We start from the raw sequence: 24,501 nt of genomic DNA on the forward strand, positions 1-24,501 counted from the left end.
TGGGCACAAGATTAAGAACCCCTAAAATAGAAAATCCAAAGAGGAGGTGTAATGATCAGTAATAAGTAACGCCTCCCCCAAATCTATCCATCTATCCTCAAAGGCAACAGCAATAATAATGAGTAATCATGATAGTAGTAATAGCAACCATTTGTTGGAGTTCCTTCGATGTATCAGTTACTGTAGTTAGTTTCTACACATTTACTTCACTGAAATCTCTCAGCAGCCCTAGGAAGTGGTGTTTGTCTCCACTGTATAGAGTTAAAGCTCAGAGAGCTTGAGTAAAATGCCCTAGGCCCTATCTTTAACAAGTGGGAAAACTACGATATGAATCTAGGTCAGTCTAACATGAAAACCCACACTTTTCTGGCTCCTCTCTTTGGTCCCCTGTACCTCTTCTGCTACCCCTGCCGGCCCAGGTGCTGGAGTCTCGTCTCCTCCAACACTGACTCAGCCTTTCCACCCACCTGAGGGAGGCTTGGACAGGCCCCTGGGACCCTTGGTCGTCCCATCCCACAACTGAAATTTGAGTGACTCAAAGCTTCCCCTAGTTTGTAAATTCTTTAATTGTAGACATTGCCACCATCCAGAGGAAATAGCTGAAACAAATTACCTTCTATCCTAGCTTACTTATATTTATAGCCCACACTCTGGGTCTATAATATTCCAAACCCTTCAATTTGACTGGAAATTCTCTCAGAGATTGTACTGAAACAGCTTATTATCACCTGGCAACATAAAAACATTAAGATTACTGTAGACTCTTGAGTCACCTGAATAGCACACATGGCCTGAAGGTTAGCTAGTTCCCTCTGAGTATGCATTTGCCATAGTTACCAAATTTACAAATAACTAGGGAACCTCTCGAATTAAAATCTAAGGACATTGATGGAGTATGACCTTCACTACAATTTGTTTCTGGTATGTGTGTGAGATCTTTTTGACTATGTTTCCTTTGACGCTCATCCGCAGTGGGAACAGGTATGGGATTTGATGCAACTTTTCAGAAAAGCAACTATCTATAAGGTCTGTATATCCTTTTTAGCCCGGTGCCTGCATGCGTGTGTGTGTGTGTGTGTATGTGTGTGTGTGTGTGTGTGTGTGTGTGTTTAAAACTTTGCAAACTGCTAAAGACAGTGGAGAACTTTTGTGCTCTGAGCACTGTGGAGGAAGGATTTGGTTATAAAGGTTCCTGCTTTCACAGGATCATTCCAAGATTTCTGTGCCAGGGTGGTGACTTCCCACACCATAATGGCACTGGGGGCAAGTCTATCTATGGGGACAAAGTTGATGATGAGGATTTCATCCTGAAGCACACGGGTCCTGGCATCTTATCTGTGACAAATGCTGGACCCAACACGAACAGTTCCCAGTTTCTCATCTGCACGGCCAAGACGGAGTGGTTGGCTGTTTGGCATGTGGTCTCTGGCAAGGTGAAAGAGGGCATGAATATTGTGGAAGCATAGATGGGTTTGTGTCCAGGAATGGCATAACCAGCAAGAAGATCACCATTGCTGACTGTGGACAAATCTAATATATTTGACTTGTGTGTTATCTTAAGTACCAGACCATTCCTTCTGTAGCTCAGGAGACACCACTTCACCCCCATCTGCTCGAAATAGCCTATAGTCTTTGTGCTCTTGCTGCAGGTCTGTGGTTCCATATTTTCCTTATTCCCCTCCAAGAGCTGGATTGCAGAGTTAAGTTTGTGATTATAAAGTAAAAACTAAACAAACAAACAAACAAAAAAAGGACGTTCAGTTTCCAGGAATAATTTTGGGAGTAGTGTTTATACCAAGAAAAATAACAAAAACCTCAATGTCCAACAAGGAACTGGTTTGACAAAATGTCAGCACAATAAAATGTTATTTATATTTATAATACATATGCATTAAGGAATAATATTGGTCAGATTCTGGGTGATTTTTGTCTGGATTCATTTTGCCTATCTCTACTTACTGAAGTTTCTACAGTAAACACATATTACTTTTGAGAAAAGAAAGCTTCATTCCTAAAATCATTCAGGGAGTGGTCCACAGTCTTTGAAGGAAAATCCCCAAGTGTAGGAGAAAACCATTGTTCCTGTGGGTGGACAGAGGGGTCATTCTGCAGTGAACACTGGAGAATAATTGTGCAGGCAATTAGCCAAAGGGATGGGCCAGGTGACGCAGGCAGTAACCACAGGCTAAAAATATGATAAGGAGGCCATAATTCCCACTCTGTGTTTGGGAAATATAAGTACATGGTGTCCACTTGGTCTAACTACCAAATAATATTTTTACAAATATCAACTACATATCTGTTTTTCCATTCTTAAAAATGAAAGTGATGAAATGCTTTTACTTTAAGCATTGGCCTTTTATCAGGATTGTTGTAGGCACAAAGCTTGAATTTTCCTCATTTTACTTTTCTGAGAAGAGAGGGAGGGTTAACAATGGCTTTATAGGACATGGTCTGGCCTGGTTTGTGGAAATGATTCAGTGCATCTTACGTAGAGAATTTGTCACCCACCGTAGGCGAGTACAAATGGTTCTTCCTCTCAACACAAACTATTTTGTGTGTTTGTTCATCTTTGTCAATGCTTTTAAAATTTGCTTTTAAAAGCTTTTAAAAATTATTGCAGCTAAAGATGCCTGTTCGACCTTTCTGAAGCTGGATTTTTTGTTAATTCCTGGAATTAATAAAATAATCAATTCTCTCCCTTTCATGAGCGCGCGCGCACACACACACACCACATACAACCACATTTTCCTACCCTACAGCCATTAAAAAAACAAACTATGACTACATGAGACAACATGGGTGAATCTTACAAATAAGGAGAACGAAAGCCATCAACACTGTCCCCCCCCCCCAATTTTGATGACACAATTCTGTATGTACTCGCAACTAATGTAGCTCGGTCCTTAAACACAGAGGGGTGGTGAGCCCCCTTATGTGACATTTCACACACTAGTTTTTATAGGAACAACACTATCGTTCCCCCAGAGGGGCTGATTCAAGGTGTCTATAGCCGCAAGTTGCATCCTGCAAGTGCAAGACTGTGTCAAACATTTCACTTGCTCATTCTCACCACACCCATCTCTGTTCCGTGCATATAAATATTATTAATTTATACCCAGGGCTCAGGGCCAGTTGCAATGGCCGCTGGCATCTCAGATGGACACCATACCTACGAGGTTTGAAAACAAACCAAGATAGTCAGGTTGGGATCTCACGAAATGCCCAACTCCGTATGGTTTAAGGCAACCCCTTGGCTAAAGGAGAAGTTCTAAAACTTTACTCAGCTCTCCTGGTAACCTGTGACACCGAGGTTAAATTTTTAACCTTTTTAAGTCTTTATTTAAATTACTTTTTTATGGGGTGCCTGGGTGGCTCAGTCAGTTAAGCGTCAGCCTTCGGCTCAGGTCATGATCCCAGGGTCCTGGGATCGAGCCCCGCATCGGGCTCCCTGCTCTGCGGGAAGTCTGCTTCTCCCTCTCCCTCTGCCTCTGCCCCTTCCTACCCCCCCCCGCCCCGTGCTCGTACTCATGCTCTCTCTCTGTCTCTCTCTCAAATAAATAAATAAAATCTTTCAAAAAAATAAATTACTTTTTTACATGTAGTAAAATGCACACAAAAATGTATAGCTCAATGAATTTTACATATGTCTATTCACATGTAACCACCATCTAGATCAAGATCTAGGACTTCCAGCCCTCAGACAACTCTCTCATATCCTCTCCCAGGCAGTATGTAAACGTCCCACCGCTACACACACCCCGAGTAACTACTGATTTCTATCACCATAGATTAGTTTTGTCTGTTCTTGAACTTTATATAAATTGATTAATAAAGCACGCTCGCTTTGCGTCTGGTTTTTCTCACTAAACATTAATGTTGTTGAATGCTGGCTCCTGAAATATCACCAGAACAATCTGTTCAGAGGACAAAGCTGAATGTATTGCTTATTGCCATCAGGGAGAATACCACCTTGAATGAGCTTTTGCTGGAGGGGGAAGGAAAAAGTTAAATTTGAGATTTTGATTCTGGTTTAGTGAGTCTTTCAACGTGAAGATTTGAATAGGATTGGTAGGAATTATATCATTTAGGACTGTGGGGAAAGCAAGGCAAGGATTTTGAGGTGAAAAAGTTTCAAAGACTCTTGAGGTGTAAACTGTTGATGTTCTCTATTGAAGAGATGATGGGTCTTTCAGGAAGTTCTATAATGAACAATAAAGTGATTTGCCTGGGCAAGTGTATCCTGGAACAGTAAGTAAGCTGTGCTAATGAAGACTGTGGAATAACAAAACCATGGTAAATGTAGACAGTAAGCTGTAGAGCAGTTTACAGTTTTAGTCCTCAGCGTCCAAGTGGAAGGTTGAAGGGTAGATGGTTTCCATTTGCAGTGATTTTGGTATTCTTCTATGTTGTCTTCTGCAGCAGTAGTTTGTTCTTGTCCTTTGCTGTATAGTCTTCCATTATTTGAAAATAATATAGCTTATTTACTCATTGATTCTATTAGTGGATATTTGGGTTGTTTCCAGTTTTTATATCTTTAGAAATATGTCGCTATAATCATTCTTGTACATGTTTTTTGGTGCATATAAGAATACACTGGGGACTGCTGGCTAGTTCAGTAGGTAGAGCATGCAATCTTGGATCTCGGGATTGTGAGTTCAAGCCCTACTTTGGGCCTGGAGCCTATTTAAAAAAAAAAAAAAAAGGAACCTCTGGTGTTGGTTTGGTTTTGCCTTGTTAAGGAATCAAACTGCCAGTGGAGATTCTTTTGTTGGGTTTTAGTTAGCATCACAAGGAGCCCAGAGACTCCCCCCTGGCCTACCACCCCCAAGGCTTGGCTCATCTCTTTTCACCCAAGGGCCTGTCAATCACTCACTGGTTCAGTATTTCTGGACTGATCACTACGTGCCCTGCCCTGCACAAGGTGCTGAGGACACAGCTGTAAACAAGATTTTACAAGCTCCACAAGGCCGAGGCCTTAACTGTATTGCTCACCATGGTATTCCCAGCTGCTAGAATAATGCCCAGCAAACAGCAGGTACTCAATGATCGGGGGTCAGCAAATTGTGTCTGCTGCCTGTTTTTGTAAATAAAGTTTTATGGAAACACAGCCATGCTCGTTTGTTGACATATTGTCTATGGTTTCCTTCCTGCTACAATGGCAGAATGGGCAGTTGTGAAAGTAAATATCTGTTCCACAAGACGTAAAATATTTACTATCTAGACCTTTACTGAAAGAGTTTGCTGAACTCTAGTCTAGCTGGCCATTTGCGTAGCTAAAAGTTGATACTTCCATTACAATAAAAGAGGAGAAGAATGGGTATTTTTGTTGTTTTTAAGCTTATCATAGAAATTTTAAAAATGTCTTAATAAATAGAGAGAGAGAAAAAATGAACCTGATTTACCTACCACCAGCTAGAAGAATGGATACCAGGGGATATATTAGTTTCCTAGGGCTGCTGTAATAAAGTACCCCAAACTAGGTAGCTCAGAGCAACAGAAATTTATTTCACAGTTCTAGAGGCCAGAAGTCAAACATGGAGGTGTCAGCAGGGCTAGGCCTCCACGGAAGGTGCTAGAGAAGGATCTGTTTCAGGCCTCTCCTCTAGCTTCTGGAAGTCTCAGGCATTGCTCATCTTGTAAAAGGACATCCATCCTCTCCCTGTGTCTCTTCACATAGGCTTCTCTCTGTACATATCCATCTCTGTGTCCAAATTTCCCATTTTCAGAAGGACATTAGTTGAATTGCATTAGGGACCACCCTAATAACCTTATTTTAACTTGATTACCTCCATAAATACCATATTTCCAAGTGAGGTCACATTCTGAGATACTAGGTATTGGGACTTCAACGTATCTTTTTTGAGGCGACACAGTTCAACCCATAACAGAGGAAGAGATAGCAGTCTCTGTCTGGGACTTCGTCAGCATCTTCTGAACTAAATCAGTGCCCTATGAGACCTCTTTGAAAATGTCTGGGAAATAGTGCTCACAAGACAAATCTTCCTGAAGAGTCACCACGTACCCATTAACATTCCATAAGCTCTGAGGAGTCTTGTTGTAAAACCTGTTTAGCTCAAAACTTCCCAAATTATTTAACTCTCAGAGCCTAGGGCTACAGCTTTGGAAAGAAAGTAAATAGCAGGTAAGAAGAAAAGCACAGATCTGGGAACATGATAAACTTGTGAAGTGACAATAGAGGATAGAGGTCAGAGGAGATTTCTTTCTTTCTTTCTTTCTTTCTTTTTTAGGATTTTATTTATGTACGTATGTATGTATGTATGTATTTATTTATTTGTCAGAAACAGAGCACAAGAAGGGGGAGCAGCAGGTAGAGCGAGAAATAGGCTCCCCACTGAGCAAGGAGCCCGATGCAGGACTCCATCCCAGGACCCAGGGATCACGACCTGAGCCTAAGGCAGATGCTTAACTGACTGAGCCACCCAAGCGTCCCCATAGGAGGTTTTTTTTCCATTTTAAACAAGAAGTTTATTTAAACAACAAGATGCTTGACTTGAAGGGAAAACTATCTAGGATTCATTTCTTTTAGAGTAATTTATCCCTACTGAAAGGCAGATTGCCCTACATGTAACAGCTACATACAAAAAAGTTATAAAATTGTCCTTGGTTTTACAATGATAAATGAAAAACATTAAAATTCTCCAATCAAACAAGGTATGCAAGGATTTTTATATTGTTCTTTTTTTGTTAAACAGTGAGAGCAAAATAACTTACTGGAATATAAAGATAAGAGCGGACTGAGCGTGCCACTAATGGGAAGAGGGGGTATTTTCACAGAAGCAGTATTTTCCCCCATCCCATCTCCATTTGATGTCGATCAAAACATACCATTGGCCATTTAGTTAAAAAAATGCAATATGCTTGTGCACATACACAGTTCCTTTATGTACAATAAAGGAATGGGGGAAGGGGCAAATGAAAGAATAGAGAAAACTATACTGTAGTAGTCAGGATGTGGTGGAACCAAATTGTGGCTTTCTAATTGAGAATGTCTTCTTGTTCCAGAGGAACGGAGTTCTGGAGTAAAGTAGCAGGTTCCCTTTTTAGTAGATACCTCCTGTCTGCTGCTGGAACACATCAATTGTATCTTCATCCTCCATTTCCAACTGTGCAGGTGTGTCTGTTTCATTGATTGGGATTGGCTGCCCATCAAATCGGAATCTGATCTGCCTCATTGACAAACCCTGTCATTCACAATAGGCTTTCATTAGTTTACTAAGTGGTGTATGCCTCTTAATCTTAAACTGCACCACAGAACCATCCTGCCCCGCCACCTTCAAATTAATATGATCCTTGTTCTCAGTCTTGACTCCTTCCTTAGGCTTTTCCTCAGCCATGGCGAGTGCCGGGGTCTCCTCAGCTGCTGCTTCACAAAAGAGGTACCAGGTCCGCACCGAAGGAGCACACACACCCAGAGGAGATTTCCGTTGATGACCAGGAACTTAGGCTGAAAGAAAATATTTCTCAGTATAATTAGCTGCTGTCTGTTCAATGGACAGAAACTCTGATGTGTTTTATCTATGCTGCTCTTGAATAAGTGTGCAGGGTTACCACCTTTCTGGATCTTGCTCTAATTCTCTAGAAGAATGTTATGTGCCCTTCAAGGGCCCCAGCTCCCTAGGTTTTGTGGGGAGTCCTGATTTCCAATGTCGCAATTTTGGAGAAGAAAGTTTCTACTTAGCTGTCTTGGTCTCCAAGTGGGAGACCTCTCTGAGTGGAAGAGACAGGAGAATTTCAGAGATAAAAATAACTTAATTATAAGGCATTTCATCCCTCCATAATTTAGGGTCAAGCCAGATCTCCCACCAACTCCATTTCTGAGTCCCAATGTGTTTATCATGGGGTGTGCTTGTATGTGAGTGTGGACCCTGGTGTGTGTAGAAAGATTGAGAAGCAACTTTCCCTCTGCATTTGCGCATGCATCCTCTTGTGCATGGGTGTAGAGTTATAGGGAGCAAGGACATGCCATTTACATGAGGCAGGCAAAGCTTGAGGTTGGAAAGAGAGAGAAACGAAATGACATATTAATAACAAGTTTCTGCAAAGGCAAGTTGGACGATTCAGGCTTCAGCACCCTTGGCTAGAGGGTCAGGGTGCCCTGTGAGTCAGGTAACCTTTGAGCAAGTAGGCATTTCTTTGGCTCAGGGAGGCGTCACACTAGAGGCAATGGTGCATCTCATCTTGTATAATGAGAGAAGTATTCATGTTTGCATCTTCAGGGCTCCCATATGCAGATGAGAACATCAGGGTTTGATAGTTTGTAGATGGGCCAGGTAGGAGGACAGCGCCCAAGTGCAGAGAGAAAGTATGAGCAGGGCTGCGGAGGCTCCCTTGACCTTCCCTGAGCACCATACTTTCCTTGGCTCCACACTTCATACTCTCCCATCACCTCTGCTTCTGAGGGTAAAACAAACTAAACTAAATGGTTTCCACAAACCAGAAGTGGGTGGTTCTATTTGCTTTTTTGTAGATTCCTTCTTTTTGTTTTGGAAGTCATTCCCCCTCTAATGCCACAGGGAATTAAATGACAACTGGACCCTTTTTTGGACTTTTATCAAATAATAAGCATATTTTAGTAACTAAAAATCCACAGAAATTTGAAGAGCCAAAAAACCATACAGAAAGGGTGCTGGGTTTCACTCAGGAACCCTGGATTTAGGTTGTGGCTGTTGATCTTGGACAAATCAGTTTTTCTCTCTGAACCTCAATTTCCTAATTTGTAAAGTGCAGATACTAATGTCATCTCTAAACTGCCTAACAGGACTAGGGTGGTTAAATTAGAGCCTATATGAAATCGTTGCAAGCTACAACGTTTTGTGTCGGATGACTATTATTTTGTCCATGAATAAAGAGATTAGAATAGTAGTTCCATTCTATTATCACTCTCATTAACTAATTGCCTCATTGTTCTCTTCCTCACCCAAGTCCTGGGCTCTGGGATTCAGTAGCCACCCAACATGTGAAGAATTTTGCATATAATTTCGCCTTTCAACCCTTAGAACAGGACCTCAACTCTGACTGCATGTTAAAATCACTTGGTAACTATACCCCAATATCTCTCATGAAATAGATGTAAGCTTTCTCAACAATATATTAGCAAATCAAAAAAAGAATTATATGTCACAGCTAAGTGGGATTTATCTCATGAATGCAAGGCTGACTCAACATTGAAAAATCAATTAATGTAATCTACCACCTAAACAGACTAAAAAAGAAAAAAAATCACATACTCATATCAATAGATGGACAAAATCCAACAACCGTTCATGATTAAAAAAAACTCTTATCAAACTTGCGATAGAGGGAATTTCCTCAACTTGAAAAGAACATCTACAAAAATCTATAGCTAATATCTTACTTATGAATAACTAGAGTCTTTCTTGCTGAAATCAAGAACAAAGCAAGGATGTCCCTTGTCACCACTTCTTTTCAACATCATACTGGAAGTCTTAGCTAATGCAGTAAAACCAGAAAATGATATAAAAGGTATACAGATTGGGAAAGAAGAAATAGTTGTTTTTGTTCACAGATGATACGATTGTCTCTGCAGGAAATCCAAAAGAATCAACAACAACCAAAAAGACCCTCCTAGAACTAATAAATGATTATAGTAAATTTGCTCACTGAGCTGTAGCAAGAAGGGCAAATTTCTGGAACATATGCTCCAAATTCACTAGTCCTGCATCCATGGCAGACATCACTAACCATTCCCAAACTCTTTCCCAGGGAGCCCAGACATGGCCTCAGGATCCTTCTCAGGCCGTCAGGAGGGCATCAGTAATTGACCAGAGTTGCCAATGGAATCCCCTCTGGCATCTCTGCTTTATAGATTTACTCCATCTCCAAACCAGGATCGGCTATGTTGGATCGCCTCCCCCTATTCCTGCCTCCATCTCCATGACTTGAAAAGTCCACCATTTTCATAGGAGAGCTCTCCGACAGACTCTGAACAGACTCTGTAGCAGCTGTTCAGGCTTTAGGACAACGCCGTACCTTCATACAGCGTTTCTAGTCTTTAGATCTCAAGGACTTTTTGCAAACATTAACTCACTTATTTGAAAAGTCTGGTGCTATGAGAACTAATGAGATAATGTTGATGAAACACTCGGTGTTCCCAAGATGAAAGACAGCAGGCTATTCATGGAAAAGGCATTTTTAGAGGCTACTGAAAACTCTCACAGGCATTGGCTGCCTTTCTCACTTGGCTATGAATATCATTTAAGGCCAAGAGACGAGGCCACGACGCCGTGCTTTAGAGAAGTCTTGGTGATGTGGGAGGAATGACGGTGAGAACAGCTTGGTAGAACTCCATCCAGCATTTGTCACTTTCTAGCTTTATTATCGTAAGCAAGTTTCTTCATGTCTCTCAGCTTCTCTTCCCTCCTATGTCCGGTGGGAATGAGAATGTCTGGCTCAGATACTGTCTGTGAGAACAGACACTTGATGTCAGCTATTCTAGAGCTGGGGCCAGGTTGGGCTGATTTTAAAGGGCCACAAAGGCAGTACATCTGCCCTTTAGGAAGAGGCAGTGCAGAGGACAGCACTGATTAAGAATCCAGAGAGGAGCCTTCCTTTGGCTAAAATGAGAATTAGGAGAACTTACATCTCTCAAAAATTTCCCTTATTGAACTATACTGAAAAACAAGATCCATGCTGAGTTCAGGTTAGCAGTCAGTTAGAAGTCAGGTTATGTCCATGCAGACCGTTGACCTCTCTACTCAAAACATACTAAGTGGTTACTCCACACAGAGCTGAATAATGGGGATCAAAGAGAAAGCTTTCATTTCCCCTATGTGTGAGAAGAAACCCTTGCTATGAAATACAGGTAACACATTTCATCAATTCTGAGATGCCCACTTTTGTCACTCTGTACCTGAAATTGGAGTGCATCTTACAACTGAAGGCATACCACAGTTTAAATAACAACATTTCTTTCCTTTCTTAATAGTTCACAGAACACCTTGCAATTGATGACATCTTAGATCCAGTGGAATACAGCAATAACTGTCTCTCGGGGCTGTATGAGGGCTAAAAATTAGGGAAAGGCACCTATATTTATTATTTAACACTGCATCACAGATTACTCCCAAATTTAGCAGCTTAAAGCAATAAACTTTTTTCCCCCCTCACAGTTTCTGCAGCCAGGAATCCAGGAGCAGTATAACTCAGGTTCTAAGTCAGGGTTGTTCATGAGGCTGCAAAGTGAACCGAGTCCACTGTCATCTGAGGCTTGACTGGGTATGGAGGATCCACTTCCAAGATCACTCATGGGGCTGTCAGCTGGAGGCTTTAATCCCTGCACTGTAGCCCTCTCTGTTGAGCTGCTTATGACACTAATCCTAGAGTCAGTGATGTGTGTGTGTGTGTGTGTGCGTGCGTGCGTATGTGTGTGTGTGAGAGAGACAGAGAGAGAGTGTGAGAGAGATAGAAGGCCCAAGATGGAAAGAGGGAAGCTGCCAGCTTTCATACCTAATCTTGGAAGTTACATACTGTCTTTTCTGCCATATTTTATTGGTCACAAGATAGGGACAAGATAGGAGGGCAAGGATCACCGGGTGCCATCTTGAAGACTGACTCCTCTAGCACCCAACATATTGAGCGATGGAAAGAAAGTCAGAAATAAACATTAGTTTTCTTCCCTGTGTAGCACTCTTTGTTTTACCGAATATAAATTCTGTTGGAAGAGATTGGGTCTTCCTTTAGGTTTATACCACCACCAAACTCATTCTTTCAGTTCATACAGCAGTCTAGCTGGAGTGGCAGATGCAATGAGGGTGAAAGGATGTTGAAGGGAAGATTCTGTGTTTGACTACTCGGTATGGCTAGGGATGGAGAGCTTTCCTTCCGGCTTGTGTGCAAAATGGAGAATCCTAGGATTTTACTAATCTCTCTTTTCCAAGCTGTAGAGACCAGTTACCCAAGAGAACTCAGCCACCTTTATGGGTTCTGACCTTTACAGAGCAGTGGTTTGGCACCAGATGATGGTCTAAATACAAGAGTTCACAGGATCTTAGACCTAGGCTCTTTTGTTTGGGTACGAGGAAACTGGTTAAGCAAATCATCATCTGCCAGCGTAATGAAAAGAATAAACAGATGATTGTAAAATTCTGGAGCCATCAAATCCTGATTTCCAAAGTATTATGGGAAGTAAGAAGCTAGTTATTCAAGATGAATTGAGAACAGCCTTGGGTATAGCCCCACATGCCCTAAGTCTGGTTCTGAAAGTGTGGTCCTGGTCTAGCATCATCACTTGGAACTGATTTGAAATGCAAATTCTCAGTCTTCACTTCATGTTCATTGAATCAGCTTACATGGGAGTGGAGCCCAATGAGCCATCTGTGTTTTAATAAACCTTCCAGCTGATTTTGATGCTTAAGTCTCAAGTTTGAGAACCACTGCCCTGAGAAGCTTGAGGACCACTGCTCATTGTAAAATCCTTTCCTTTGATGTACGACATACCCCAAAAGTCATAATCCCCCACCCCCCCTCCACACACACATATAAAGCAAAACTAAATTATAGTGTTTGGGGATGCCCTCAGATGATGAAACTATGAAGAAAAGTAAGGAAATGACCACTGTAAAGTTGGGATAGTGGTTACTGTCGGAGAAAAGGGAGGGAGCTGTGGGTTGTGTAAGAAGGGGTACGTGGAGGGCTTCTGGGATAGGAGTGTTACCCATTTGAAGGAGTGTGGGGTACCCACTATGTGTCCAGCATGGGTTTTAGGAAGGCAAACAATGCAAATATGATGGTTGGGAATTTGACACATCCATACCCCTGCCCCCAGCACACAGTGGCGGTGCTATTCTTTTCATTAAAGTAGAGCCTCAAATAAATGAAACCTAACATCAGTATATTGTGACAAAATAAAGGGTGTTTGTCAACAGCAGCAACCAATTTTCCATACTCTGGACACCAATGAGGTGTCCAACAATTCAATTTAATTTTGATACTAATTACCTGGAGTTAGTATCAGATTCCACAGATTTAAGAGTTCAGCCCCATGAGACTGCCCCCACTTCCGACACTAGTCTCAAGTCGTAGCCCACTCATACTTCAGGGGTTTTCATAACCTCCCCCCTCTATAGGCTCAATAATTTACTAGAATGGCTCAAAGGACTTAGGGAGACACTTATGTTTGTCAGTTTATTATTAGGATATAACTCAGGAAAGCCAGCTGGAAGAGCTATACAGGGCAAGATATACGGGGGGGGGGGACACAAAACTTCCATGCCCTCTCTGGGCACACCACCCCCTCAGCACCTTGGTGTTCACCAACCTGGAGGTTCATCAAGTCTGTTGTCCAAGAGTTTTTATAAAGTTTAATCTCCAGCTCCCCTTCTACTTCCTGAAGGTCAGTGAGTGGGGCTAAAAGTTTCCATCCTCTGATCACTTGATCTTTTTGGTGACCAGCCCCATCTTGATGCTATGTAGAGGCCTCATCCTAAGTCACTTCATTCCCATAAACTCAGGTGTGGTGGAAAGAGGTTAATTATCAATAACAAAAGACACTCCTATCACTTGGGAAATTCCAAGGGTTTTAGGAGACCTGTGTCTGGAATTAGGGACAGAAACCAAATATATTTCTTATCACACCACACAGAAAAAAAAGATCCAAGAGGGTCAATATGTCAAAAAAAACTTTCTCAGTTAGATGTGACAGAAACTCAACTCTGATGCCAACGAGTTCAAGGGACTCCAAGGCCTCGAACAGTGTTGTCGACGCCCTTTGTTTTCTTACTCTCACTCTCTCTCCTATACCTCTGCACCCCCTGGCATGTTGGCCCCGTTTTTCTTATTGCAGATGAGCTTCCTCCATATCGCAGTGTGCGAGCAGAATACATTGAGTGAAATAATTCCTCACTTAAATGATTTATCATCTTAGATTAGTGAATCCAGAAGAATGAGAGCTTGTCTAGCCCAACGTCCATAAGTAAAATCCAGGGATGCGCCCTAATTGCCTTGCTTGGGTCACAAGACCAATGTGCTGTGGTCCCCAACTTGAGATATTTTGACTGGGCATAAGCCATGTGTTTACACCAGTGGGTAGTTAGGGATGGCTGGGATGGGCCAAATATGCCAAGACCGCATGGAATGCTAGAGGACAGTTCCCCAAAGGAGGAAAAAAGGGATTCCAGGTGGCCACAACAATAATACACGCTTGCTATTATAACCAAACCAAATGAAATGTCATCCACCCCATCTGTAGCAAGGCTTTTGCAGTGAAGAAAGAGGCTATTTATTGGTAGGGCACCACGCAGAAGAACGGAGAGTTGCTCAAAAGTCCGGAACTCTCCAATGGCTGGCAAGTGAGGGTTCTTAAGGGCAAAATTTGGGGGAGTGGTCCCCTGAGAAAGTGGTTGCTGTCAATCAGAGGCCCAGGAGGAAATGCTACCAGAGGTCTCCTGAGAAGGCGGACTCTGTTGATGGGAGGCCCATGAGGTCATGCTAGCAGATGTTACTTAATGTCTGGTCCCCTGGAGGTCTATTCCATGAGAAGAGACTTGGAATCTGAAAAGTATCTTTATTTTATACGTTAGAAATTTCATTAGGTACATCTAGTGATTATATCTTTAGGGTAGTGCTGATTAACTACTTGTAAGCTCTGGAGTTGCAGTCCTATATGTTCCTTTGGATGATAAGCACGCATTCCTATCTCCTGAGCCTAGACTTATGTGTTTTCTGGCTGGTCCAACTATGCCTGGGGATGATATGATCTGATAAGATGGATGCTGGCTTCACTATAAGTGGATTTGATGGGAATCCCATGTTGGGGTACTTTGCACCCAACATGGAGAGAGGGAATGGAAAGTAGAGAGCAGAGTGAGGTGGCTCCAAAGACCAGCTGCAGTTTGAATTCAGCAGTTCTTGGAGAAAGACGTGTGTTCAGTGGTGGGAGCAGATATTAAGGAGTCTCTGTTGACTGTCCACTTTGACTCAGTACTATCTCCCACCTAGCTGCTAGGTAACACCTTGGCCCTCCCAGCCTGGTACTCTCTCCAGGAATGGAGGGGCAGGGTAGTGTTGCAGAAAGAGGCCTGGACTGGGAGTCCAGGCCCTCAATCCCAGGTCTGCCCCAGACTTGATTAAATTCACTCACTTCTAAATGGTCATGACATTAGACCAGGCCATATGTAAACAGATTATGGTAAAAACACGCACAGGGCTGGAAGTGGGGAGAATTGGAAGGATAAAACACCCCGAGGGTTTTTTTTATATATATAGATATATATATATAGTCACAAAGGTACTATATTACAGATTTGTAACTTCCTCGAAAATAAAAAAAATGATAGAATGAAAATATATTTGGTATTATTTTAACTTAGCCTTATGAGTTAATCATCTCTTGTATCTCTTCACTTCTTTCTTTTTTCAAAGATTTTACTTATTTATTTTATTATTTGAGAGAGATAAAGACAGAGCAACCACGGGAAGGGGCAGAGAATTTCAAGCGGACTTCAGGCTGAGTGAGGAGCCCCACGGGGCAGGGCGCGATCCCACCACCCTTAGATCATGACCCGAGCCGAGGGTCAGCATTTTAACCCACTGAGCCACCCAGGCACTCTCTCTTTACTTCTTTAGTGAGAGAAGTGCTAGTTACTTTTCTTTATGGGCCAGGGTAGAAAATAGCGTTGTGGACTCCTGGGGGGAGTTTTCCCTTAAGAAGATATATACGCGGCGCCTGGGTGGCTCAGTTGTTAAGCGGCTGCCTTCAGCTCAGGTCATGATTCCAGGGTCCTGGGATGAGCCCCTCATGGGGCTCCCTGCTCAGCAGGAAGCCTGCTTCTCCCTCTCCCGCTCCCCCTGCTTGTATTCCCTCTCTCTCTGTCAAATAAATAAATAAAATCTTAAAAAAAAAAAAAAAAGAGGATATACACCAATTTAAACCATAGGAGACAAGTAAGTAAAGGGTGAGTAGCCTAGATCGTCTAGGGGAAGATGATATAGAGAGGCCCTTTATGTCTGGGGAGTTGAGCGGGGTGGGGGATGGGTGGCGGAAATAATGCTGGCACCCCACCTCTTGGGGATCATTGGAGAGAAAGGATGGAGAGCCTTCTGTAAACAGTGGAACCCATTCCAACTCAGAGCTTCAGGGGCCAGTTCTGAGTGTAGAGACTAAAAGAGCTAGCTTGAAAGGGAAGCCACATGGGGGCCGTTGACAGAGCCCGGTGCTGGAGGAAGGCACTGCCCCTGAAGAGCTCTTGCGGCCCCTTCAGACCCGGTCATGCTGAGGGCTCCTTACAGCAGAGGAAGCACTTTAAGGTGAACCGACTGGTCTTCAACAGTGACACCATGTGGCCGAGGGAAGTAAAGACAGCCCTAGGATTGAAGGATCCCGGGCCAGACTGCGCCCAAGAGAACGATGTGAGAGGGGGTTAGATCAAGAGGAAGACCGACCTTTTTGTTACTAGGCTGGGTGGGGGCGACAGCGATTTTATTTGGTATTGGTACTTTGAGTTTTGGGAGCAGGTCATACTAATTAAATACATTCTAAAATAAATGTTATAGACTCTATAGATTTTCTGAAAATCTGTAACTACATCGTTTTGCCTTTCGCAGGTTTTGCTGGAGCGCCTGAGCATCGTACTCCAGACCGCTGAACACAAGCATTGTTTTGTTTCCACTTTCACTGCATGGTGTGCCAACCTGTTTTTTGAAAAGAAGGAAGAGGGAAGAGTGGGAGGACCCAATTTTCGAATTTCAAATGAGATTACACTGGGGCCATTACGTATTTCTCTAAGGTACCTTTCAGCTCAAATGTCTAGAGTTTTATATAGAACTGTTTTATGTTTTAAGAATCTCCTGGGAAACTTATTCATGCTACTCACTATAAACTTCTAGTTGATTTTGAGGAACTTCTGTTTTATTTCCAGCAGAATACCATAGTATTGGTTTCTCAGAGCATTTATTTATAAGTGTTTTGGGAATAAGACTGTGTAAACTAGTCAGATGGATATAGTCCCTGTGGCTTAGAGTGTCATTCATTCAAACAATAGGTAGTGTGTGAGCCCCACTATGTCAGCATTGTTCTGATCATGGAAGATAGAATGATATAGAACAGAACATGGCATCTTCCTCAAGGAGCCTTCCTGGCTGGAGAGAATCACAAGATGCTATGAAAGCAGAGAGGAGGAAGATCTGAGCCAGTCTCAGTTGCCAACACTGATTTTGAGGGGCATAAGGCACAGACGAATGCCAACAACCCAGCACAGAACCAGCCCATAAAATCAATAATTACATGCAGGCAGGGCTGCTCAGAAGTCGTGTGCTGAGTGTTGCAGTCAAGACTACTTGTGTTTGAATTCCAGTTCCACCTCTTAGCAGCTGTGTAATCTTGGGTATTCTTAACTAAGCTCCAAGTGCCCCAGCTTCCTTGCTTGTGAATTGGAGAGAATACCTACCTCAGGAGAGGTTTAAATTAGGTAATATTGGCAAAGTGTAATGCTGAGCAGGATTGCTCTCTAAGTTGAGATTTATTTTAATAATGATAGTAAGTCAAAAATTTGTAGACCAATCAGATCATCACTGTACTTTTGTTACGTTCAAACCAAGAATTGACCCATTTAGTAAAGAGTTGAGTGTGTAGACCAGATGAGATTTACCATATTTCTCTAATTCTCCAGATCTTGACCTTTGCTGTATATCAGAATCACCTGGGGAATCTTAAAGCCGTTACCTAGACTTCAACCCCAGAGTCTGATGCAGCTGGTCTGGAGTATGCTCTGGGCTTCAGGATTTTTAATCATGAATTGATGTGCAATCAAGGTTGAGACCCACTGGTCTAACTGCATATGGAGAGTGAGCAGATCTGTCCTTGGGTCACAGGTAACCAGGGCAGTTACTGATGACTTTCCCCTGTATACCTGCATTCTGAGCTAGAAGTTGTCCTGGAAACAACCAGAGGGAGAGGGAGTCACCTCCACCACCTGGTGCTAAAAACTGATGGAGGCACCTGTACTTCTAGCCCCATGAGGCATTTATTAGTTATTACAGTACCAGGACATGTTGCTCTGCCAGCAGCCATGGGATGTCTGGAACAGCTGGAGTTAGAAAGGTGAATTCTAGGGACAGCTCCACCATAGCCCAGCCAAGAAACTGGCTGCCCCATCTCGGTTTTGTTATCTGTGTGTGTTTAGGGAGATGGGAATGTTCTTCCTGCATAACGCACAGACCTGTTCTTAGGTCAATGAGGTATGTGGGTAACGCACTTTGTAAACCATAAAATACTATATGAATGAAATAAAATAACCAGTAGAGATTAGACATGCATTTTTTGAAGCTAAAAGCTGTTATTTTGTATCATTTCTGCTGTCCAGAGCTAAGTTGTCAAGCACCTTGTACCAAGTTGTGATGATTGAGACCATTTTCTGTAGCAATTCTGTGTACTAGGCACAAAAGCAATAGAGCAATGAACTCTATTTTCTGTCCTGTTCAGTAATTTATGATAATAAACCTTTTGAAAAACGCCATCTGGGGTATGGGCCTACAGGGTAAAATGATTCCTTTTTTGTGGAAAAATAATTACTGTAATGAGTTTTCATTATGTGTGGAACTGAATAAAGGAAACCTAATTCAAAGTGGAGTCAGAGGCCAGAAGGTGGAGCTCTCACCCCAAACCACTGGCTGCAGCCCTTGCATTCTCAACAGGAAGAAGCCTATACCTTACAACCCCAGTAGGAAGAAGGATTTTCTCCTTACCCAGCAACAGCAAGGCCAATGAGAGACTGTCACAACTCAGCCAATGGGAAACCACTATACTTTGAACTCCCAACTTACTCCAATGGACTTTTTGTTTATAAGAGCCTCTCCCAACTCCCCCCACTTTCCTCTATAAAAGAACATTCCTCTCCTTTGTTCTCTGAACTTGCCTAGGATTTGCCACAGCTTGCATGTTCTGAATCGAAATTTTCTGCTATTGCCAAATGAACCCATTTTTGCTGGTCAAATAACTGACTGTTTCATTTTTAAAGTTAACGTATACAAATATAAGGCACCTGGGTCCATGCAATTTTATTGAGGATAAAAAGTCAACCAGAATTCAAATTAAGGGTTCTAATTAGTAATGTAAATTAGAAATATAAATGATGGGTTTTCTTGTTTTGGTTTGTTTTTTGGTTTTTAGTTGTTTGTTTGTTTGTTTTAGCAGAATTATTTCCTTTCCGGTTATGGAGACTTTAGAGAGCATTTATTTTTGTTTTTTTTTTTTGTTTTTTTTTAAAGATTTTATTTATTTATTTGAGAGAGAGAACGAGAGAGAAAGAGAGCACACGAGAGGGGGGAGGGTCAGAGGGAGAAGCAGACTCCCTGCTGAGCAGGGAGCCCGATGCGGGACTCCATCCTGGGACTCCAGGATCATGACCTGAGCCGAAGGCAGTCGCTTAACCAACTGAGCCACCCAGGCACCCGAGAACATTTATTTTTGTCAAAAAACAAAATTAAACTGAGTAGATTTTAAAGATCTTACTAACTTTATTAACCTTCTGCGGAGATTCATGAATCTGGCAGCATTCAAGTTAGCAAATAAAAAGGAGCCCCAAATAGCTGTACAATTTGAGAGGGTTTATATACCAAAGTGAGCAGGAACAAGAAGTTATACTGGGCTAAAGTGGACTGGTTATTGCCAACGTTACCTTCCTTCTAGCAAAGGGAAGTCTTGGAGCTTGGCAGCCTGTGCTGAGCAGGCAACCACTGATTGGTGGACCTGGACCTTCCTTTCCTGGGAAAGCTGAGCATAGGAACTTAGTTAAAAGATTTGGTTTACCGACATGAGGCTTAGCAGAATTGACTCCAATTTGGGCCCAATCTGGTTACATTAACATCTTCCTAAATCTGACTTGGACTGCCTTGCATGTGTACTTTCTTGTATGTTCTTACAGAGCTGTGTGTGCTGTGTTGTAGGCAGCTGGATGCAGATGTGGAACTTGTAGGTAGGGACCACTGGAGAAATCTGCAGGCTCATGCTTCAGAAAAAGGTTATATGAACAAGGCAACTGCCCATGGAAGGAAAGATTAAAAGTATGTTTGAGAGGCAACCTACAGCACAGAGTCCATCTAGAGTCATATTGCCCAGTTTAAATCCCAGCTTCAATTTTTACCAACTGTGTGACTTCAGGCAAGTAATCTAACCTCCCTGGGCCTCAGTTTCCTCTTCCATTAGATGGAGGAAATCGTAGTAACTACATCATTATGTTGTTATGGGGATTAAATGAGTTAATATTGGTAAAATGCTTAAAACAGTAGCTGGGACATAGTAAACACCATATAAATGTGAAATAAAATACACTTTTTAACCCAGTGTTATAGCATGTGTAAGTTACTCTAAGGTACATTGGTATAGACAAACTATAGGAGTGTAAATTAACTTTAATCTACATCTTAGTGATGAGAAATTAACAACAAAATGCCCAATTTCAGAGTCAATTTTCTGAGGACGATTAGAGCAGAGCTTCGAATATTGCTAGATAAATCTGTACCAGGAGGTAAGTTGTTTGATTTATTGCTAAGAAGAAAAAAATAGCCAATTATGGTAATAAAAAAAGCAATTTGTTGAGTAATATGCTCTGAACAATGTCATTTACATGAAAGTACCTTTATTCATTCAACATACATTTATTAAGAATCTACTATGTGCCAAGCACAGTGAGAGGCACAAGATATACATTTGTCTAAGATGGAATGTGAAGCTTGCCCTATAGGGCTCCAAACTGAGAGCTGAAGGATGAGGGGGTGCCCACTAGCCAAAGCAGGTGGGGATAGAGGTCAGGCAGTGGGAACAGCAAGGACGGGGCCTGGGGGCAGGACACCCTACAGGTCTGGGCAACTGAAAGGCAACTTGGGGAGCTGGGTTGGGGAGGACAACAGGATAGCAAGCAGCAGAGGACTCTCTGGGCATGTTTCACCTGATCTTCCCAAATCACTGGACCTATTGAACCTTGAAATTGCATTTCCTCGATTTCCATGTTGCCTCCACCTCTTGATTTTCTCCCATCTTAAATACTGAATATTTGAATAGTGTTCCCCAAATTCATATCTATTCAGAGCCTCCAAACATGACCTTATTTGGAAATAAGGTCTTCGCTGATGTAATAAGTCGAATAGTTGGATTAGAGTAGGCTCGAAACCCAAGGGTGTGTGTTCTTATAAGAAGCCCATGTGAAGACACACAGAGAGATGAAAGCCATGGTATAACAGAACCAAGCCTGGAGTGACGTGGCGTAAGTCAAGGAATGCCAAGGATTGCCACAACCACCAAAGCTGGCATATAAGTATGAAGCAGGGTGGCCCTCAGAACCTCCAAGGAACCAAACTTGCTGGCGCCTTGAATTCAGACCTCGAGTTTCCTGAACTGTGAAACATTAAATTTCTGTTGTTTTAAGCCACCCAGTTGGTGGTAATTTGTTATGGCAGCCTTAGGAAACTAACATACATCTCTCCAACTGTGCATTCTCGGTCCTTTTCCTGGTTTCCTCTTCCTGTGCATACCCTTGGTATGATCCAAGGCTTCCTTCCTTGTGATGCTCTCTCCTTACACCCCCTCCCCCACACCTATTGGCAAACAACCTTACTCTCTACTACCCAAGGCAAATAGGAAAGAAGTTTGGGAGTAGCCAGGGCACTTTCCTCTATTTCAACTTCCACATTCAGTTAGTCACCAAGTCCCATTGACACTGCACTCTTTTTTAAAAATTATTTTTCAAGAAGAATAGGGGAGTAATACTTGCATATGATTTTAAAAGATATAGCATGAATAGACAAATACTCAGACCAATGGAACAGACTAGACATTCCAAAATAGACCCAAGTATATATGGGAATTTAGCAAATAATAAGATGGTCACTAGGAAAAATATTAACTTAAAAAAATGGTGTAGGGACAACTGGATAGCCATTTCAAAAAAAGACAAATTAGATCTTTGTCTCATACCATAGATGAGAATAAATTTCAAATGGATCAGTAATCTATATGCAAAAAAAAGGGGGGGGCATAAAAGTACTAAGAAAACATAACTGAGTTTGGAAAGAACTTCTTAAAGCTATAAAACAAGAATAGAAAATCTTGATAAATTTGACTACATAAAAATAAATTTTTTTGGCAAGGTATTAAGACATCACAAGCAAAGTCAAAAGGCAATGACAAAGTGGTGGAAAATATCTGCAACTTATACTGGGAATCATCTCTTTAATACATAAAGAGTGCCTAAAAATCAAAAAGAATAAAATTCAAGCCCTGAGAGAAAAATGGACAAAATCATAAACAGACAATTTGAGAAAGAGATATACCGTTGACTTAAAATTTTTTTTAATTTAAATTCAATTTAGTTAACATATACTGTATTATTAGTTTCAGGGGCAGAATTTAGTGATTTATCAGTTGCATATAACGCCCGTGCTCATTACATCAAGTGCCCTCCTTAATGCCCATCATCCAGTTACCTCTTCCCCCACCCACTTCCCCTTAGTTTGTTCCTATAGTTAAAATTTTCTTTTTCTTAAAAGATTTTATTTACTTATTTATTTGAGAGAGAGAAAAAGAAACAGCATGAGAGGGGAGAGGGTCAGAGGGAGAAGCTGGCTCCCCGCCGAGCCAGGAGCCCGATGCGGGACTCGATCCCAGGACTCCGGGATCATGACCTGAGCTGAAGGCAGTTGCTTAACCAACTGAGCCACCCAGGCGCCCTAGTTAAAATTTTCTTATGGTTTGCCTCTCTTTCTGTTTCCCTCTTATTTTATTTTTCCTTCCCTTCCCCTTTGTTCATCTATTTTGTTTCATAAATTCCACATATGAGTGAAATCATATGGTATTTATCTTTCCCTGACTGACTTATTTTGCTTAGCATAATACCCTCTAGTTCTATCCATGTCATTGCAAATGGCAAGATTTCATTCTTTTTGATGGCTAAGTAATATTCCATTGCATGTATATACCGTATCTTTTTTATCCATTCATGTGTTGATAGACATCTCAGCTCTTTCCATAGTTTGGCTATTGTGGACATTGCTGCTATAAACTTTGGGGTGCAGGTGCCCCTTCAAATCACTATGTTGGTATCCTTTGGATAAATACATGGTGGTGCAATTACTGGGTCATAGGGTAGTTCTATTTTCAACTTTTTGAGGAACCTCCATACTGTTCTCCAGAGTGGCAGCATCAGCTTTCATTCCCAACAGTGTAAGAGGGTTCCCCTTTCTCCACATCCTCACCAACATCTGTTGTTTCCTGACTGGTTAATTTTAGCCATTCTGACTCTTGTGAGTCAGGTTGGATTTGTGTTTCCCTGATGCCTAGTGATGTTGAGCATTTTTTCATGTCTGTTGGCCATTTAGATGTCTTCTTTGGAGAAATGTTTGTTTGTGTCTTCTGCCCATTTCTTGACTGGATTTTTTGTGTTTTGAGTGTTGAGTTTGATAAGTCCTTTATAGATTTTGGATACTAGCCTTTTATCTGTTAAGTCGTTTGCAAATATCTTCTCCCATTCTGTTGGTTGCCTTTTAGTTTTGTTGACTGTTTCCTTTGCTGTGCAAAAGCTTTTCATCCTGATGAAGTCCCAATAGTTCATTTTTGCCCTTGCTTCCCTTGCCTTTGGAGATGCGTCTAGCAAGAAGTTGCTGTGGCTGAGGTCAGAGAGGTTGCTGCCTGTGTTCTTTTCTAGGATTTTGATGGACTCCTCTCTCACATTTAGGTATTTCATCCATTTTGAGTTTATTTTTGTGTATGGTGTAAGAAAGTTGTCCAGTTTCATTCTTCTGCATGTGGCTGTCCAGTTTTCCCAACACCATTTGTTAAAGAGATTTTTTTTTTCCATTGGATATTCTTTCCTGCTTTGTTGAAGATTAGTTGACCGCAGAGTTGAGGGTCCATTTCTGGTCTCTCTATTCTGTCTATTGATCTATGTATCTGTTTTTGTGCCAGTACTCATGCTGTCTTGATGATCACAGCTTTGTAATATAGCTTGAAGTCAAGCATTGTGATACCCCCAGCTTTGGTTTTCTTTTTCAACATTCCCCTGGCTCTTTGGGGTCTTTTCTGGTTCCATACAAATTTTAGGATTGTTTGTTCCAGTTCTGTGAAAAATGTCAGTGGTATTTTGATAACGATTGCATTGAATGTGTAGATTGCTTTGGGTAGCATAGATATTTAAACAATATTTGTTCTTCCAATCCATGAGCATGGAACATTTTTCCATTTCTTTGTGTCTTCCTCAATATCTTTCATGAGTGTTCTACAGTTTTCTGAGTCCAGATCCATTGCCTCTTTGGTTAGGTTTATTCCTAGGTATCTAATGGTTTTTCTTTTTCTTTTTTTGGGGGGGGTGCAATTATAAATGGGATCAACTCCTTGATTTCTCTATCTTCTGCTTCATTGTTACTGTATAGAAATGCAACTGATTTCTGTGCATTGACTTTATATCCTGCGACTCTGCTGAATTCCTGTATCAATTCTAGCAATTTTTTGGTGGAGTCTTTTGGGCTTTCTAC

General features: G+C 41.7%; 2 pseudogenes; one reads left to right on the forward strand and one right to left on the reverse strand.

Moving 5' to 3' along the window:
* The first annotated feature begins 1,079 nt into the window (after window positions 1-1,079).
* On the forward strand, window positions 1,080-1,534 carry LOC112822432 (peptidyl-prolyl cis-trans isomerase A pseudogene; annotated as a pseudogene).
* A 5,403-nt stretch (window positions 1,535-6,937) lies between these two features.
* LOC112822440 (small ubiquitin-related modifier 2 pseudogene) lies at window positions 6,938-7,393 on the reverse strand (annotated as a pseudogene).
* Window positions 7,394-24,501: the final 17,108 nt, after the last annotated feature.

The sequence above is a fragment of the Callorhinus ursinus genome, unplaced genomic scaffold, assembly GCF_003265705.2.
Source record: "Callorhinus ursinus isolate GAN/ISIS: 27379988/994484 unplaced genomic scaffold, GSC_fseal_2.0 scaffold1, whole genome shotgun sequence".
Classification (NCBI taxonomy): domain Eukaryota; kingdom Metazoa; phylum Chordata; class Mammalia; order Carnivora; family Otariidae; genus Callorhinus; species Callorhinus ursinus.